The sequence below is a fragment of the Sceloporus occidentalis genome, unplaced genomic scaffold, assembly GCF_023333645.1.
Source record: "Sceloporus occidentalis isolate IW3139 unplaced genomic scaffold, rSceOcc1.0.p SCAF_247, whole genome shotgun sequence".
Taxonomy (NCBI): Eukaryota; Metazoa; Chordata; class Lepidosauria; order Squamata; family Phrynosomatidae; genus Sceloporus; species Sceloporus occidentalis.
In genome coordinates, this window is record NW_028317227.1 from 39,086 (window position 1) to 56,995 (window position 17,910).

A 17,910-nucleotide genomic window follows, 5' to 3' on the forward strand; every position below is an offset into this window, starting at 1 on the left:
GGTGTTGCTTAATGCCTCAAAATCAGTGGCGACTCTAGAAACAATATATGGGGGGGCACACAAGATACCACAGTCAAACTGGGGGGGCATTCATAATTTCCAAAAGTAATGTGCTATGGAATTATACTTTTGTTATTGGGCTAAAATAATACTTGATCATTCAACATGGGAAGCTGTCACACTCCCCCCTTCGTTGCCGTACCCCTTCGTTGTCTTCTGCTCGCGGGCGTTGGCGGCGGCTTTCTGGTACCCCTTCAGTGCCGCGGCGGTCTTCTGGAGATCCTGTTAACCCCACCGGCATCGGGGACGGAGGTCCGGAGCTGGGAGTCTTGCTTCTGTCGGGGAACGGCCAGTCTGCCTCAAAGGCAGGGCTCTGGGAGATCCTCCAGTGCTATTGGGTCACGGGCTGGGAGGCGGAGCTTGTAATTTTGGCGCCGGTTTTAAATACCCCGGATATGCTTTGTCTGGTACCCTGTTGTAGTCTTTGTTACAGTTTTGATTCCTGACGTTCGTGCTTTTGATATCTCTGGATTTTTGACCTTTTGCTTGCCTGACCATCCTTTGCCTGCCGATTTTGTACCGTACTCGCTCCGTTGCTGACCCGGCTTGTTGGACTACCCGCTCCGTTGCTGACCCGGCTTGTTGGACTACCCGCTCTGTTGCTGACCCGGCTTGTTGGACTACCCGCTCCGTTGCTGACCCGGCTTCTCTGATTATCTCGTCCGTTACTATCTTGCGTTGCTGTATTGGCTCCTTCTTCCGTATCAGCTGTTCATATCCTTGCACCCAACTCATTCCTAAATATTATCCGCTTACACCTAGCCTCCTCACTGTTGGGATCGTCTAAGTCCCAGCTCCCTGTCACTAAGGGTTTCCTTTGGTGATTGGGTTCCGGGCAGAATAACTCCTGCGGTGTGAGCTATCGTGTTAGTGGTCGTGACATTACAACAGGGTCCTGGATCCCTCCGAGTTGGGCAAGGTTTTGTCTGTGCATGAACAACTTTTGGAGTCTCATGAATCCCGATTCAAGTGTATGCAAGAAACCCTGGATCAGATGGCTCATGCTATGCAAGTATTAGTTCGTCGCTCGGATCCAGCTACCGACGGTTCAGCATCCACGTCCTACCTCTTCTGCCTCGGCGGAGGCTTCCTGTACTGCTTCTGCTTCTGGAGCCGCTCCTGCACCGGTTAAATTGCCGGCCCCCAACAGATGTTCGGGTGATCCTGATGCTTTTTGAACCAGTGTCTCATTCAATTTGAACTAGCCCCCCACATGTTCACTTCGGAAAAGGCGAAAGTTGGCTATTTGATTTCCCTGTTGACTGGTAAGCCTTAGCCTGGTCCTCTCCTCTATGGGAAAGGGACTCTCATCTGATATATAATTGCAGTTCTTTTATGTCAGCCTTCCGTAAGACCTTCGATGTGCCGGGCAAAGCTTCTACAGCCTCTCTTTCGCTCCTTCATGTTTCTCAAGGACTCCGTTCAGTAGCAGAGTACGCCATTGAATTTAAAACCATTGCGGCTGAGGTTAACTGGTCTGATGAGGCCTTAGTTGCTGCCTTCTATGATGGTCTGTCTGAAAGATTGAAAGATGAACTGTCTACCAGAGACCAACCTAGTGACCTTGAAGATTTTGTGTCCTTAGCCCTTAAATTGGACAACAGGATCAGGGAACGACAATCTCAGAAAGCCAAAAGAGTTGAACGTGTCTACTATCGCTCTCCACCTGTCGATTCCTCCTCAAGCCCTAATACTGTGAGTTCCTCTATGGAAGAGCCGATGCAACTGGGAGCCACTAAACTGATGGCTGCTGAGAAGTTTCGCCGCAGAACTGAAGGACTTTGTTTGTACTGCGGATTAAAGGGTCACTTTGTTCGTAACTGTCCTAAGAAACCGGGAAAACTTCCGCACCCAGTTCAAGTAGAGGAGCCTTGTCTGGGTGAGGTTTGTTCAGCTCCTTCAAAAGACTGTTTGCTGGTTCCTGTTTCCTTGGAATGGAATAAAAATAAAATTTCTACCTCGGCCATGATTGATTCAGGGGCTGCCGGCTCCTTCATTAATCAAAACTTCGTTCGTCTGCACCAGATTCCGCTTCTACAAGTATTCCCTCCTATTGCCGTTACGGCTATTGACGGTAAACCTCTACACCCTTCATGTATTACTCAGCAAACCTGTCCCCTTTTGTTCTCCGTGGGAGTACTACATCAAGAATCGATGCGTTTTCATGTTATTTCTTCTCCCAGATATCCTGTAGTGTTGGGTTTGCCCTGGCTTCGTACTCATTGTCCGTCAATTAGCTGGCAGACTGGTGATATCCTGGGTTGGGGTCCTAATTGTGTTAATTCATGCCTCTCCAACATCGCGATTAAAGATGCGTCTGCTTCTACAATTTCCTCCTCCTTCGTACCTTGGGCCTACCACTCCTATACGGATGTGTTTGATAAAAAACAAGCGGAGGTTCTACCTCCTCATCGTTCCTACGACTGTCCCATTGAGCTTCTTCCTGGCACCATTCCTCCTAGGGGACGTACTTACCCTTTATCTTTGCCGGAGTCTCGTGCATTGGAGGATTAAATTAAAGAGAACCTAATGAAAGATTTTATTAGGAAATCTACCTCTCCAGCAGGGGCGGGTTTTTTCTTTGTAACCAAAAAGGATGGTGGTTTAAGACCGTGTATTATCGCAGACTGAATCAAATCACAATAAAGAATAAGTATCCGTTACCCCTCATCCCTGAACTGTTTGACAGACTTTGAGGTTCTATTGTCTTCACTAAATTAGATCTTAGAGGAGCCTATAATCTCATTCGCATACGTGAGGGAGACGAATGGAAGACTGCGTTTAACACCCGCATGGGGCATTATGAATACACTGTGATGCCGTTCGGGCTTTGTAACGCGCCTGCTGTCTTTCAAGAATTTATTAACGATATTTTCAGAGACATCTCCTTGCAATTCGTCATAGTCTATCTGGACGACATATTAATTCACTCTTCCGATTTGTCCTCACATCGTAGACATGTTCGCATTGTACTCCAACGCCTTCATCAAAATCGTCTGTATGCTAAATTAGAAAAATGTGTATTCGAAGTTCCTATAGTGTCGTTTTTGGGTTACGTTTATCGGCCTCTGGTTTCGAGATGGACCCACAAAAACTATCTGCGATCTCTGACTGGCCTCAACCTCAGGCCCTTAAGCCCCTCCAGAGATTTTTGGGGTTCGCCAACTACTACAGAAAATTAATTCATAATTTTTCTAAGATTGTTGCACCCCTCACTTGTATGACCAAGAAGGGAGCTGATTGTCGCAATTGGTCAGAAGAAGCAGTTAGTGCATTTTCTCAGTTAAAACTTGCTTTCGCCGCTGCTCCCGTTTTAAGACATCCTGATGTTTCTAAGCCATTTGTGATTGAAGTAGACGCCTCTGAAATAGGGGTTGGAGCAGTATTGTCCCAAAGAAGGGAATTTCGTGATAAACTTCATCCCTGTGCTTTTTTTTCCAAGAAATTCTCTCTGGTAGAATCGAATTATGACGTAGGGAATTGTGAGCTTTTGGGTATCATTACGGCCCTTCAGGAGTGGAGACATCTCCTCGAGGGGGCCAGAAATCCTATTACTGTATTAACAGATCACAAAAATTTAGAATATTTAAGCAGGGCCAAACGTCTCAATCCTCGGCAAGCTAGATGGTCACTTTTTCTCTCTAGGTTCCAGTTTGTTATTTCTTATCGTCCTGGTTCTAAGAATATCAAAGCTGACGCTCTGTCTAGACAATTTGATACTGTCACTAACACTGCTGCCCCTCCTGAACCCATTATGGCTCCTTCTCAAATCATTGCTTCTGTTTCTACTCACGTGGCGTCTACACTACTTACCTGTCTTCTTAAGGTACAATCTAGGGCCCCAGTTCACAGCAAGTGGCCTGTTGACACCTTATTCGTGCCCGAAGCTTTTAGGGAAGAGGTGTTACGTTGGGCCCATGCGTCTCTATCTTCGGGTCATCCTTGTGCTCGGCGTACCAAGGAGATTATTCGGAGGAAATTTTGGTGGCCTACTGTAGATAAAGATTGTAAGCTATTTGTCGCCGCTTGTATTCCTTGTGCTACGGCCAAGGGTTCCCATTCTAGGCCTATGGGTCTCCTGCTTCCTTTAGCTGGTCCGTCGCGTCCATGGTCTCACTTGGCAATGGATTTTATTGTAGAATTACCGCCGTCCGCAGGCAATACCGTCATTTTCGTTGTCGTTGATCGTTTCTCCAAAATGGCTCATTTTGTGCCGCTCGCTAAACTACCTTCTGCCCCTGACCTGGTACCTATTTTTGTCAGGGAGATCGTTCGTCTTCATGGGCTTCCTCAGCAAATTGTATCTCATAGGGGGGTTCAATTTACAGCCTTGTTTTGGAGGACCTTTTGTAAATCCTAAATATAAAACTTTGGCCTTTTCCTCTGCATACCACCCTCAATCCAATGGTATTTCTGAGAGAACCAATCAGTCTCTTGAGCAATTTCTTAGACTGTTTGTAGGGGATCATCAGGATGATTGGTCCCAACTTTTACCCTGGGCTGAGTTTGCCAGGAATAATTCTGTTCATGAAGCCTCCAAAGTTTCCCCGTTCTTTTATACTTACGGTTTTCACCCTGAAGTATTGCCTGATTATTTTGCTACTTCTCCCGTCCCTGCTATTGACCATTATGTCAAGCAATTGCCCTCCCTGTGGAAATCTGTACATTTGGCCCTGTCTAAAGCCGCCGATACTTATAGACTCCAGGCTAATCGTCATCGTCGTCTAGCTCCTTCGTATTGGGTGGGCGATAGAGTCTGGTTGTCAACCAAGAATTTCAAGCTCAAAGTGCCTTCTATGAAGTTGACTCCTAGATACATTGGTCCGTTTCGTATCGTTCGCAAGATAAATCCAGTTACTTAACAATTGCTTCTCCCTCCGTCTCTTAGGGTTCCTCGTACGTTTCATGTTTCTCTCCTCAAACCTCTTGTCTGTAATAAGTTCGCTAAGTATACCCCTCGTCCTCGTGCTATATTAGTGGACTCTCAAGAAGAATATGAGGTCCAATCTATTCTCGATGCTAAAAGAATTCGTAACTCTATTCATTTCCTGGTCCATTGGAAAGGTTATGGTCCGGAGGAGAGGTCCTGGGTTTCTCATAGGGATCTTCATGCTCCTGCCTTGCTCCGTAAATTCTATTCTAAATTCCCTAATAAACCCAGGATTGTTCGGCCTGTGGCCGGCCCTCGAGAGGGGGGTAATGTCACACTCACCCCTTCGTTGCCGCACGCACGCGAGCAGAAGACCGATCACGCACGGTGGCGGCGGCTTCCTAGCACCCCTTCGTTGCCGCACGCACGCGAGCGAGCAGAAGACTGCTCGCGCGCGGCGGTCTTCTGGAAATCCCGTTAACCCCTCCGATGCGGGCATCAGGGACGGAGGTCCGGAGCTGGGAGTCTTGCTTCTGTCGGGCATCGTATTGCCCGACGAAGCAGTGACTACCAGCATCTGGTACTTACCCGTGCTCGATCTTCTGCCATTCCTCCTGCTTGTCCTGTAAGGGGAACGGCCAGTCTGCCTCAAAGGCGGGGCTCTGGGAGATCCTCCAGTGCTATTGGGTCACGGGCTGGGAGGCGGAGCTTGTAATTTTGGCGCCGGTTTTAAATACCCCGGATATGCTTTGTCTGGTACCCTGTTGTGGTCTTTGTTGCAGTTTTGATTCCTGACGTTCGTGCTTTTGATATCTCTGGATTTTTGACCTTTTGCTTGCCTGACCATCCTTTGCCTGCCGATTTTGTACCGTACCCGCTCCGTTGCTGACCCGGCTTGTTGGACTACCCGCTCCGTTGCTGACCCGGCTTGTTGGACTACCCGCTCCGTTGCTGACCCGGCTTGTTGGACTACCCGCTCCGTTGCTGACCCGGCTTCTCTGATTATCTCGTCCGTTACTATCTTGCGTTGCTGTATTGGCTCCTTCTTCCATATCAGCTGTTCATACCCTTGCACCCAACTCATTCCTAAATATTATCCGCTTACACCTAGCCTCCTCACTGTTGGGATCGTCTAAGTCCCAGCTCCCTGTCACTAAGGGTTTCCTTTGGTGATTGTGCAGACCCCTGTAGCGACGCCACTGCTCAAAATTGAGGCATTACAGCAACACTGTTTAATGCCATGATGTGCCAGGTACATTATTGTTGGTCGTTAAGGGTTTAACGACCAACACATCCCTCAAGTCTTTCTCAGGTCACTTCAAACTCCCAGTCCCAAAAGTTCAGCATTTATACAGTGATAGATTTCATGACTGGTGTGATTATTTCCTTTAACAGACAGTTAAAGCCCTAAAATTTGACATTAACTTAGTGGGAAAAAAACATTTGGCATTCTGTCCTATGTGTATGTGGATCTTATGTGCAAGTGCACCTATGTGGTGACATTATCAGTTCCTGTGGGATTCTTGTTATGATTCAGTTGCTCAATCAGAAATGGAGTAAAGGTCTTTAACAAATTGACTTGTCCACAGTAGAAACACTTCACCTGGTTATTTTAGTATAGTAATGAACTAGACACTTCTCAAAAAACAAAATCACAAAAACACAAGATTAAAGCAAAGTAGGGCTGCAAAAGCATGACAAGCTTATAATATGAAAATATGTAACCAGATGCTCCTATACACCAACAGCAAAGTGATGCATTTACTTAAATAGTATATACAAAAAAAAATACTCTCCTTAAAGTGGATATCTGCAAGGACTCCTCAAATTCCAAGAAATACAGCCAGTAAAAACAGAATATCGCAGCAAAAATAGCTCTCTTAGTAAAGCCTGACTGGATAACCCCCTCAGGGACAATTACTATGCTCAGGCACCTTATATCTGGAGTGTTGTGGTGGGGATTGTGCCTTATGTTCCAGCATTTTAGTGACTCTGTATGTGATCTCTATGCTACTGTATCCGCCCACTGCGCTGGGCTTTTTTTGTTTGCCTGTACTTTGTGGAGTGATATGCATTGTACCTCCCTCCCCTGTTCCTTTCCCCTTTGTTTTCTTGTTTGACTAAACAAAATGAAAAAACTCAATAAAACATATATTTACAAAAAACATGGATTTATGGCTTTTTGTCACTGCTACCTGTGCAATAGGGGAGCTGTTGCCGTGGGGTTTTTGTTTTTTTCTGTCATCTGCCCTGGGAGCTTGGAGTTATTGGGCAGAATTGTGCTCTGCACCACTATTGGGGGCCTCTTGCGTGATATGTTTATCATATCCTGCCCTTGTTATTGTTATGTTTAGGTTCTGTATGACATTTTTTTAAAAAAATTCTGTTTGGTCAGGTGGGGTTTTTTTCTGTCATCTGTCCTGGGGGCTTGGAGTTATGTTAAGTATGTGTCCCTTGGTGCAGAACTTGTCTGACGTCCCGCTTCCTACACTGTATATATGCCCTCTGTCTGTCCCGTTCCTCCTTCCCCTCCCCCCGCTTCCTACACTGCATATATGTTATTACCTGGGAACTTCTGGGCTCCGGCTACCCGGAACCTTCCCTTGCGGGAAGTGTCCAGAACGGCCCACTGACATCAGTGGGAGGTCCTGCTGATGGCAGTAGGAAACACCCCCATTTAAAGGGAAAATAGGTGGGGAGCGGGGCGTGTCAAGACATCACTCTTCTCTCTACCCATCGATTGGTATATTGTTGGAGGGCCTCACAGTTCCTATTTTCGCATAGACTATTTCTTCCTCTCATATCACCATACTTTTCTATTATGGCTATAGGTTTGACGACATGGTCTTATCATGCACCTGTGGGAATCTCCTTGGACTCGCCACTTGCTCACCCTTCGGAGCGTTCTTGGCATTTGAATGAATCCATCTTGTCTGATGCGGAACTTAGTGCAGACACTACCTCAGCATTGTCCCACTACTTTAAAGAATAGTCCGCATCTCACGGTTTGGGAAGCACACAAGAGTGTGATTCGGGGACATTTCATACGGATTTGTTTGCAGCGCTAAAAGGCGGAGGGGATAAGTTAGCTCTCTCTGTGAGCATATAGCGGTGGCAGAACAGGCTCATAAGACTTCCATGTCAGGGGTTGACCTGCAGAGCCTTACATTGCTCAGGGGGGAGTTGGCAACTACAGTATTCCACAAAAGTGAGTACACCCCTCCAGGGCCAAGTGGGGCAACCGCTCCAGGCGGCACTTTTGAAGTTTTTTTTTTTTTTTAAAAAGCAAAAGAGAGAAAGGGGCACGAGTGGTTTTCGCTTACCAAGCTGTCAGTACCCGCTCGGCGCCCCTCTCTCTCTCCTCTGCGGCGAGTCTCCCTGTTCGGTCTCGGTGCCGGCTTGTAATGCTGAGTGCCGGAAGATTTCCGGCGCTCAACATTACAAGCCGGCACCGAGACCGAACAGGGAGACTCGCCGCAGGACTGCTGAAAGGTAAGTACAAGGGGGGGGGGAGGAAGGATAGATAATGGGGGGGGCGGCAGGGACGGAGGGAGAGGAAGGGTAGATAATGGGGGGGGCGGCAGGGACTGAGGGAGAGGAAGGGTAGATAAGGGGGGGGCGGCATTTTAAAATTCGCCCCAGGCGGCATTTTGCCTTGGGCCGGCCCTGCACCCCTCACATTTTTGTAAATATTTTATTATATCTTTTCATGTGACAACACTGAAGAAATGACAATCTGCTACAATGTAAAGTAATGAGTGTACAGCCTGTATAACAGTGTAAATTTGCTGTCCCCTCAAAATAACTCAACACAGCCATTAATGTCTAAACCTTGCCAACAAAAGAGAGTACACCCATAAGCAGAAATGTCCAAATTGGGCCCAATTAGCTATTTCCCCTCCCCGGTGTCATGTGATTCGTTAGTGTTACAAGGTCTCAGGTGTGAATGGGGAGCAGGTATGTTAAATTTGGTGTTATTGCTCTCACACTGTCTCATACTGGCCTCTGGAAGTTCAACATGGCACCTCATGGGAAAGAACTCTCGAAGGATCTGAAAAAATAAATTGTTGCTCTACATAAAGATGGCCTAGGCTACAAGAAGACTGCCAAGACCCTGAAACTGAGCTGCAGCACAGTGGGCAAGACCATACAGCGGTTTCACAGGACAGGTTCCACTCAGAACAAGCCTCGCCATGGTCAACCAAAGAAGTTGAGTGCATGTGCTCGGCATCATATCCAGATGTTGTCTTTGGAAATTAGATGTATGAGTGCTGCCAGCATTGCTGCAGAGGTTGAAGGGGTGGGGGGTCAGCTTGTCAGTGCTCAGGCCATACGCCGCACACTGCATCTGTCAGGGACTGTTTCCATACAGACGACTGTAATGACCCAGAGTGAACAATCGGACAGGGCCTGATGAATCATAAATTCCATAGGTATTACTTACTCATGTTCCATGAGCATGGGGATAAACCCAGGAAATGACCTTCAGGAAATACTTCAGGATAACCCCAGGAAATACTTGGCGAGGACTCTTCATGTGGCCCGACATCTTACCTATATTCCTAAGTCTGGTCGGCAGAGGGCTGCTTACGTCTCCTCCATTCCTGTATCTCACGTAGCTTTCTTGACTACTTCACAGGCTTATATAACCTTGACCCCCCCCGAGGCACGGCCCGTTTTCACCCTCTGGTGATCTGAGGCTAGCGGACTATCTGAGCCACACGCTCCGTGGGGGACTTTCCGCTGAAGATGCGGCAGCTTTGGACGCTCCCATTACCCTCTCAGAATTTGTGTTAGCCATTAAGTCCTCTCAGGCTGGGAAGTGTCCGGGTCGCATGGGCTACCTCTGCATTATATGGGCTACCCTTTCCAAGACTTGCTGGGTCCTCACTTTGTGGACGCCTTCAACTCCATTCCGGAAAATGGGCAGATTCATGCCCACACTATGACGACACTAATCACTCTCATGCCCAAAAAGGGTAAGGATCCTGAACATTGCGGTAGTTACCACCCTATTTCACTTCTTAACTCTGACCTTAAACTCTTAGCTAAAATACTTGGCAGTTGTATGAAACCACTTTTACCTTCATTGATACATCCTGAGCAGACGGGCCAGATGGTACCATCCTAGCCCTTAGTCTGTTACATTACACGAAGCACACCTCTACTCCGGCCATCTATCCACAGACGCGGAGAAAGCCTTTGACAGGGTGGACTGGACATTTATGTTGACTACACTCCGGCACATGGGATTTGGCTCAGGTTTTCTGACCTGGATACATTCCTTGTAAACGACCCCCTTGGCGAGGCTCCGCATTAATGGCTCCCTCTCCAAATCTTTCTGTATAAGAAATGGGACTCAACAGGGTTGTCCTTTGTCGCCGCTGCTTTTCGTGCTCTCCTTAGAACCCCTCATGCAAGCCATTAGAATGAACCCGGACATCAGGGGTTTAAAGGTTGGGCGGACCCATCATAAGCTCCTGGGTTATGCGAATGACCTCTTTCTTACTATTTAGCAGCCCCGGACCTCATTAGCTCCAGGTTTTAAGGGATCTCACAAAATTTAAAGCCTTGTGCACTTCTGATACACCTCCTACTCATGGTATTTCCCTACTGTATGGCCTACTTCTATCCATCCTGAATCCCATTCCCCCGGATTACATGGGCAAGTGGGAGATGTTGCCGCAGGTCACCCTCACGGAGGCGTAGTGAGTAAAGATATGTGTCCTGACGCACCGCTGTTCTCTTAGTAATCGGGACCAAGAAACGTCATATAAATTGTTGGCTTTATGGTATAGGCCCCCCGCTACGGCAGCGTGTTACAATCCCAATGTGTTGGATAAGTGATGGAGGTGCTCTGCGTCACAGTGCTCCATCATTTATGGTGGAATTGTCCACCCATAGTCCCTTTTTGCAAGCTCGTTCATACACATGTTCAGACCCTCACTGATAAGTATATCCCCTTCACACCCGAATTCTCTTTCTCCTTCAACATATGCCCTTTTCGATCTCCTTGGTTCCATTGAATGGAGTTTCTCGCTGATCCGCCCCTTAGATGTGACACCCATCAATAGGGGCAATAGAGTTTGTCCTTGGGATCTCCCTCAGTACCTTTGCCGTTACCTCTTCTCCCCACCCCCCTTTTTTTCTTCCCTTTCCCCAACTTCCTTCACTACTCTTTTTCCCTCTCCTTCTATTCTCCCCCCCAAATTGCTACTCTGCCAAAGGGTTATCAAGCCATGCAATAATTTGTTGCCCTGATATTTTGTACTGTTACAAGGGGTTATCATGATTGTGTTATGCCTGCTCTATGTTTTGAAGGCCATCTTTGCGTACTACACTTGGTACCTTTTACATCTAGGTCTCACTTTCGTTGGACCCCCCCTTTTTTTCCTCCTGTATCCCTCATTTTCTCTGAATACTCAATAAACATGATTTACCCTAAAAAAATAAACAAGTTTCCCAGTGTCTCTCCAGACCCTCCTGAGAACTCTCGCTCCCCTTGCCGGTTGAATACAGGTACTGCATTCAACCATGCACGTCATCCATTTACTAATCAAAATGTGATTAGTAAAATAAATGTAAAAAAAAAAAAGGAAAAAAAAAAATATATATATAAAAAAATATTTTTATGAGCAAGTCCTAAAATTAGCATTTTAGCTTAAAACAATTCTCATATGGAAAGAGTTAAAATACTGGCATGTTAAATGCCCATGGGGTGTCTTTTAAAAATTTATATTTTGATGGTGTAAATTGAATTGGCCGGGTTCAACAATTAACAATGGGGGAAGGATGACCAAACGTCTAATTTCCAATTTGAAAAATGCATATGCCCCAAATGTGGCCTTTTAGCCTCCCAAAAACCAGACAAACCCATGCATGAGGGGTATCAGTGTACTCAAGAGATATTGATGAACACATATTCGGGTGTTGTGTGACAGTAGCATATACCAGGAGCTGTAAATTAATATCTAAAGTACTTTTTTGTTTTTGTGGGGAAAAATACACACAAAAAATGGTTTTAAAATTGCAAAACACTACCTGTACTTATTGCCCCATAACGCGCAGAAACAAGCAAAAAAAAAAACACAAAAAAAAACCCACTCAGGACAAAGAGTACAATCTATTTAGCAGGTTTTTTACATTAGCTTTTATAGATGAGTAAAAGTTAGAAAAAGTCATTTTTTTTCAAAAAATGTCACCATATTTTATACGTTTTTTATAGTAAATAATACAATATGATCAAAATAAATAAGGGCTCCAGGCACTCAAGGGTTCCAGCTCAGGCAGATTTTTTAACCCCTTCAATCCCCTATAGACGTACCGGGACGTCCAAAAAACACCCACAAAGAAACCCCTATGGACGTCCCGGTACGCCCAGCCCTTCGTGCAGCGTCAGGGACACATCCCTGCCGCTGCACAGGTCTGTGAGGACCTGCATAGAGATCACAGTGTGATCGGTGCAGGGGGATCGCGGGGAGGGGAGTGAGAAACCATCTCTCTCACTCCCCCTCCCGGCCTGTAACAGAAAAGCTGAAGAAAAAAAAACGGTTAGTCATTTAAAAATAATATTAAATAAATCATTAAAATAATAATATAAATAATACTAAAAAAATTTATAATATGAGCTGTGATGTCACTGTGACATCACTGGTATGTTCAGAAGGTCCCTAGGAGGACCTCTAACCATTACTGTGTAAAAAAAAAAATGTAAAAAATACAAAAAATGTAAAAAAAATTAAAATACAATTTTTTTTAAAAAAAATATATAAAAAAAGATAATAAAAAAAATTCTTAAAAAAACCTTACATCCCATTGCCTAGCATAACATCTAGCCAGTATAACCCTCCTGCCCCCGTTCACAACCCCCAAACCCGTTAAACCATAGGCATAAAAATTATACAAAATTGTACACCTAATAGTATGCTCCCTGGTGCTGGGAAAGTCTGGAAAATCTATACAAATTAGGTATTTCTGAAATCAGGAATTGATAAACTTGGAGGGGATTTTCCATCACTTTACCTAATTTTGTGAGGATTCAGAGGGAAAATGTAAAAAAAATATAGTTTATTTTTCTAATCTTCGCTAGTTTTTACTAAATTTCTCATTCTAAATTTTCAGCTAATCATCCAACTATGGTATCAAACGAAAGCTCTATCTCTCCTTGAAAAAACAATATATAGTTTACATGGGTACACTATTCACAGGAAAAGAGAATCATCGCTAAACCGACATACCCCAAAAATGGCAAAATTGCTCTGGGCTTTGAGGTACCAAAAACCCCTGGGATTGAAGGGGTTAAAGGAAGACAGCAACAACGTTTCGACCTCACAATGATAAAGACCTCATTGTGAGGTCGAAACATTGTTGCTGTCTTCCTTTAACCCCTTAAGGACAATAGGGGTTATTACTCATAATATATTGTGGGACAATGGCTATTTTAACATTTATCGGTGTTGCTGTTTAGCTGTGATTTTCTTCTCTCATTTCGTGCTCCCACACATATTATATATTGTTTTATTCAGGACAAACAGGGCTTTCTTTAGATACCATTAATTTTATCATATCATCTAATTTACTATAAAAAAAAAATGGGGATTTTTTGTAAAAAAATTTTTTCTCACTTTTTAAACAAAAAACGTTTACTTATCTGCAAAAATGAATAAAAAACCTGCTAAATAGATTCTACTATTTGTCCTGAGTTTAGAAATACCCAATGTTTTTTTGCTTTTTTCTGCATGTTATAGGCCATGTGCCATTTCGGGTATCTTTGAAGCCGGCCAATGCAATTTACCCCACCAAATCATATATTTTTAAAAACTAGATACCCCAAGGTATTTGAAATGCTGGTATTTTAACCCTTTCCATGCACTAATTTTACCACCAGCCTTTGTGAAACTTTATGGTAGTACATTTTTTTTGTATTTTTTTCACACGTTGTACTTCAGGTATAAATTTATCGCTCCTGGTATATGTCCGTGTCAAACAACACCCCAATATGTGTTCAGCAACATCTGAGCGCAGTGATACCCTACATGCATGGGTTTGTAGGGTTATTTGGGACGTAAAAGGCCGCCTTTGTGAGGTGTGTATTTTTATGCCATTTAAACGTCTGATCCTACCGCCCCCATGTCCCATATTTGGGACATCTTTGAACCCGTCCAAATCAATTTACCCCATCCACTCGTGCATTTTTTAATACGAGACACCCTATGGGCATTTGTAATGCCAATATTTTAACTCTTTCCATGCTGGAATTTTTGGAATGATAAAGAATTTTAGGACTTGCTTATTAATTTTTAATTTTTTTTGGTGACAGTGGGGATTTTTACATGTTACCATATTATTTTTATTAGTAATCACTCATTAGTGATTCAACCTGCAGGAGGAGCTCGAGAATTCTCAAGAGGGTCTGGCTAGACGCTCTATGAACTCATACCTATTGTTGATGCCATCCTGTGAATGACGGCAACGTCATTTACAGGATGGCACTTGTGGTTGCTCTTAGGATCTAAGATAAATTTAAGCTTCCATCTCAGGAACTCTTATTTTAGGCTTAAGAACCTCCTTAATTACCGAATTATGCTTCAGTCACATGTAGTGATAGAGTTTTTGGAGGTCCATAAGGAGACTAAACAGGTGGCCTGCTCAATTAGATTGTTTCAGGAATTAGAACTGGCAACAAAGGATCCACCTATAATAAAGTGGGAGGAAGATCTGCCCATGACCTTTGAGCTTAGGGAATGGATTCAAGGGATCCACTTGGCAAACAGTAATGTACACCTTGTCAACCTGATAGAACAACATTCTGTTCAGATGGTATATGGTTCCAGTTTAATTAAACAAGATGAACCCTGCAAACCCACAAACATGCTGGAGATGTTACAAGGAGATCGGGACGATTAAACATGTTCGGTGGGATTGTGAGAAATTAGACCCTTTGAGGGTTAAATTTCAGAGCTCTATGAATTCCCTTACTGCATTCGGTATCCTCATCACTCCCCAAATGTTTCTATTCTATTTAGATCTACCAAATTGGACTAAGGTGCAAAAAGGAATATTTGTTCAATTAAGTTCACAGTTTAGAATGTAATTGAAATGAAAAGTTTTGCAATACAGACTACAATCAAGCCATTTGCAACATTCTGTATTATCAATTTTATTGTGAATAAAAAAACAAACAAAACAGCATTGGTCACAAAAGGTACAATTTTTCTTTAAAAAAAACAAAAAACAGCCTGGTCCCTAAGGGGTTAAACAAATAAATTAGATACAAATAGTGCAAAAAGATTGGCTAGGAAAGAGCTAATGATGAATTGTATTTTGGTCAGTCTCCATGCTTCTGTTCTTAAATAAAACTGTTGCATTAATTGAAATTTGTTTTAATACATTGCATGTATCTCTCCTTTCTCTCTATATATAATAGAAACAGCATAACAGCAGTTCATTGTATTTTTTTTTTGTGGACATTTCATAATTGCTTACAATTTCTCTGTAAAACAATTTCAATTAATTATGAAGGCAGAGGAAAATATAAAAAGACAGCGTCGATCTGGAAAAGTGACAGATTCACTTTAAAAATACATCTGTGTTGTACAGTGGAAGTCTGACAATATATATATATATGTATATATATATATATATATATATATACACACACACACACTAACTACATTGTTTTCTTTATAAAAAGGTCTAGCTTTATCTTGTTTTCTAATCCAACTAATAGATAAATTATAAAATTGCAGTCATATAGGGTTAATAATATTGATTGTTGTAGGTATAATTAATCATTTAATATTTTAAGTAGAAAATAAAACAAAAAAAACCCACTTCCAAGTTGATTAATACTCAGCATAGGCTTTTGTGCATGCTCCCTTGTACACAATTGTTTTTGTTATCTTTGATGTTTTGGTGTAGGCGTAAGAGGGGTTTGGGCACTTATTTTTAACCATTTTTGTACTATTCTTTTTGACTGTAGATGTCTTTAAAGACCTCATGGGTCTCGTTTGGAATCACATCATAATGACATCCCTTAGGTTCATTATTGTATATTCCATATTTGCTTGATTAGAGAATGACCCTGATTATAAGATGACCCCCCAAAATTTGAATATTAATTTAGAAAAAAAGAAAAAGCTTGAATATAAGACTACCCTATAGGAAAAGGTTTTACAAGCAAATATTAATTCACAAGAAAACCATTTTTCCATATTTAATAAAAACTATGCACCCCCCAGATATGCCTTATTCTCCTCTAAATGCCCCCCACCCCGACTTACCGATGCATCCCTAGAGGCAGCCGGTGACATCTGCCTGATGCGCGCATTCAACCTCCATTCCTACCCGGGACCTCCATGACTGAGCACCAGAAGGTCACTTCCCACCAGTGCTCTGTCATATAGGCTCCGGCGGAAGTGCCGGCAGTAGTGGAGGTTGTCTGTGCGCATCGCATCGTCAAATGTTCCATTAAAAAAAAAGCTATTGCATTATATATTGCATTACTGAGGGGTCTGCCCCAGTTTGATGTAGTGCTTCCCACAAACTCTGCATTGTGGCTTTGCTTCCCATCTGCTGCTTCCACTTGATAAATCCTTCAAAGGCTTGTGAGTGTACACTGTATGGATATTGACTTTTACACCTGTATAGTTGATTGTGATCCAGTCCTAAATGAATCAGTATGTGCTCCCACTCCGATCCTAATTTCCCTGCAAGGATATTCAACTGTTTCTCAGTTGGACAGCTATGACGGAGCATTTCAGGCAATTCAAGGCTTCTTGTTGTAAACTGATCCAAGTTTTCCTTGCAGAGTCCTTCTATCCTTTCTCTTACCCATGGAAACTCTGACAAGGACTCAAGGAAAACCTTAAAAGCATTTGGTCCACGGGTTTGCAAAATATCTAGGAGCTTCATTGTTCTCCTTTGGCTGGTGGCCTGTGTGCATATCTGCTCTAGTTGATCACTTGTGATAATAAGTTCTTGAAAAAGATACTGTGGTACAAGGCCATCAGCTAGGGCTTCTGCGCATAGCTCCAGGCGCAGCTTTGTCAACAATACTTTATGCTTTTGTTCCATTATGGAGGATTTCCATAAGATTCTGTAAACACAATAAACAGATCAGATTAAACTATTTTATCAGAGATAATATTTGGATATTCTCTCACTTTGATGCTCTGACACTGCCTGTTCATTTCATTAAATGTTTTTTTTCTATGGAGTTAGAAAATGTAACTTCTGTCTACATAGATAATTTAAATAATTATATAAATCTAGGTTACATGTCTACAGTGCAATATCAAACATTAATTATTCTTAATAACCCTACGTACCAGACCCAGATAAAGACTCCACGGGGTCCTAGGAGGGGTACCCAACAGACACGTACACCCCTGTGACATATGACTTCTGTCTTTGAAATTATTTGCATCTGTAGGTTTCTGCTCAGTAACTAACAACTAATCGAGGTGCCTTGAGGAACACACCCAGGATGCAATGTTTGTATACTTGAATGCTTGAGCACAGGAATCTCAAGTAAAGAGTTCTGTTTGTGGCACCAGACGCTTTCTATTTCATCATTACTGTATATTTGCATTACCCTTTTTTCATTACAGAGAAAATATATGAGGCTACAATGAAATGGTTAATATCTTATAGATTGAAAACTATATCAAACCTGATGCAAATGTTCCACTTAACCATACATAGTTGATTTGTTTTTGTAACACTTATGAATAAAAGCAGTTTTCTCTTTTTCTGTATGTTTTAAGGCTTCTGCTGGCATAACCACTGGGAAAATACTTATAACTGTGTGTGTGGGTGTGTTTTTTTAATTGTAATAAAAAATATAATAAATAAGGTAGATAAAGGTTATACAATACTTCTGATACTGGAATTTACATTTAGTAAAGCTTTGAAGTTGTACCAACAGTAGCGATGGTAAAAGCGAACAAATCAGTTCTTTGAAGAAACATTTATACTAC

At 43.0% G+C, this 17,910-nt stretch overlaps 1 pseudogene; it reads right to left on the minus strand.

Moving 5' to 3' along the window:
- Positions 1–4,767: 4,767 nt before the first annotated feature.
- On the minus strand, positions 4,768–17,005 carry LOC149276093 (death domain-containing protein CRADD pseudogene; annotated as a pseudogene).
- Between the last annotated feature and the right edge of the window lie 905 nt (positions 17,006–17,910).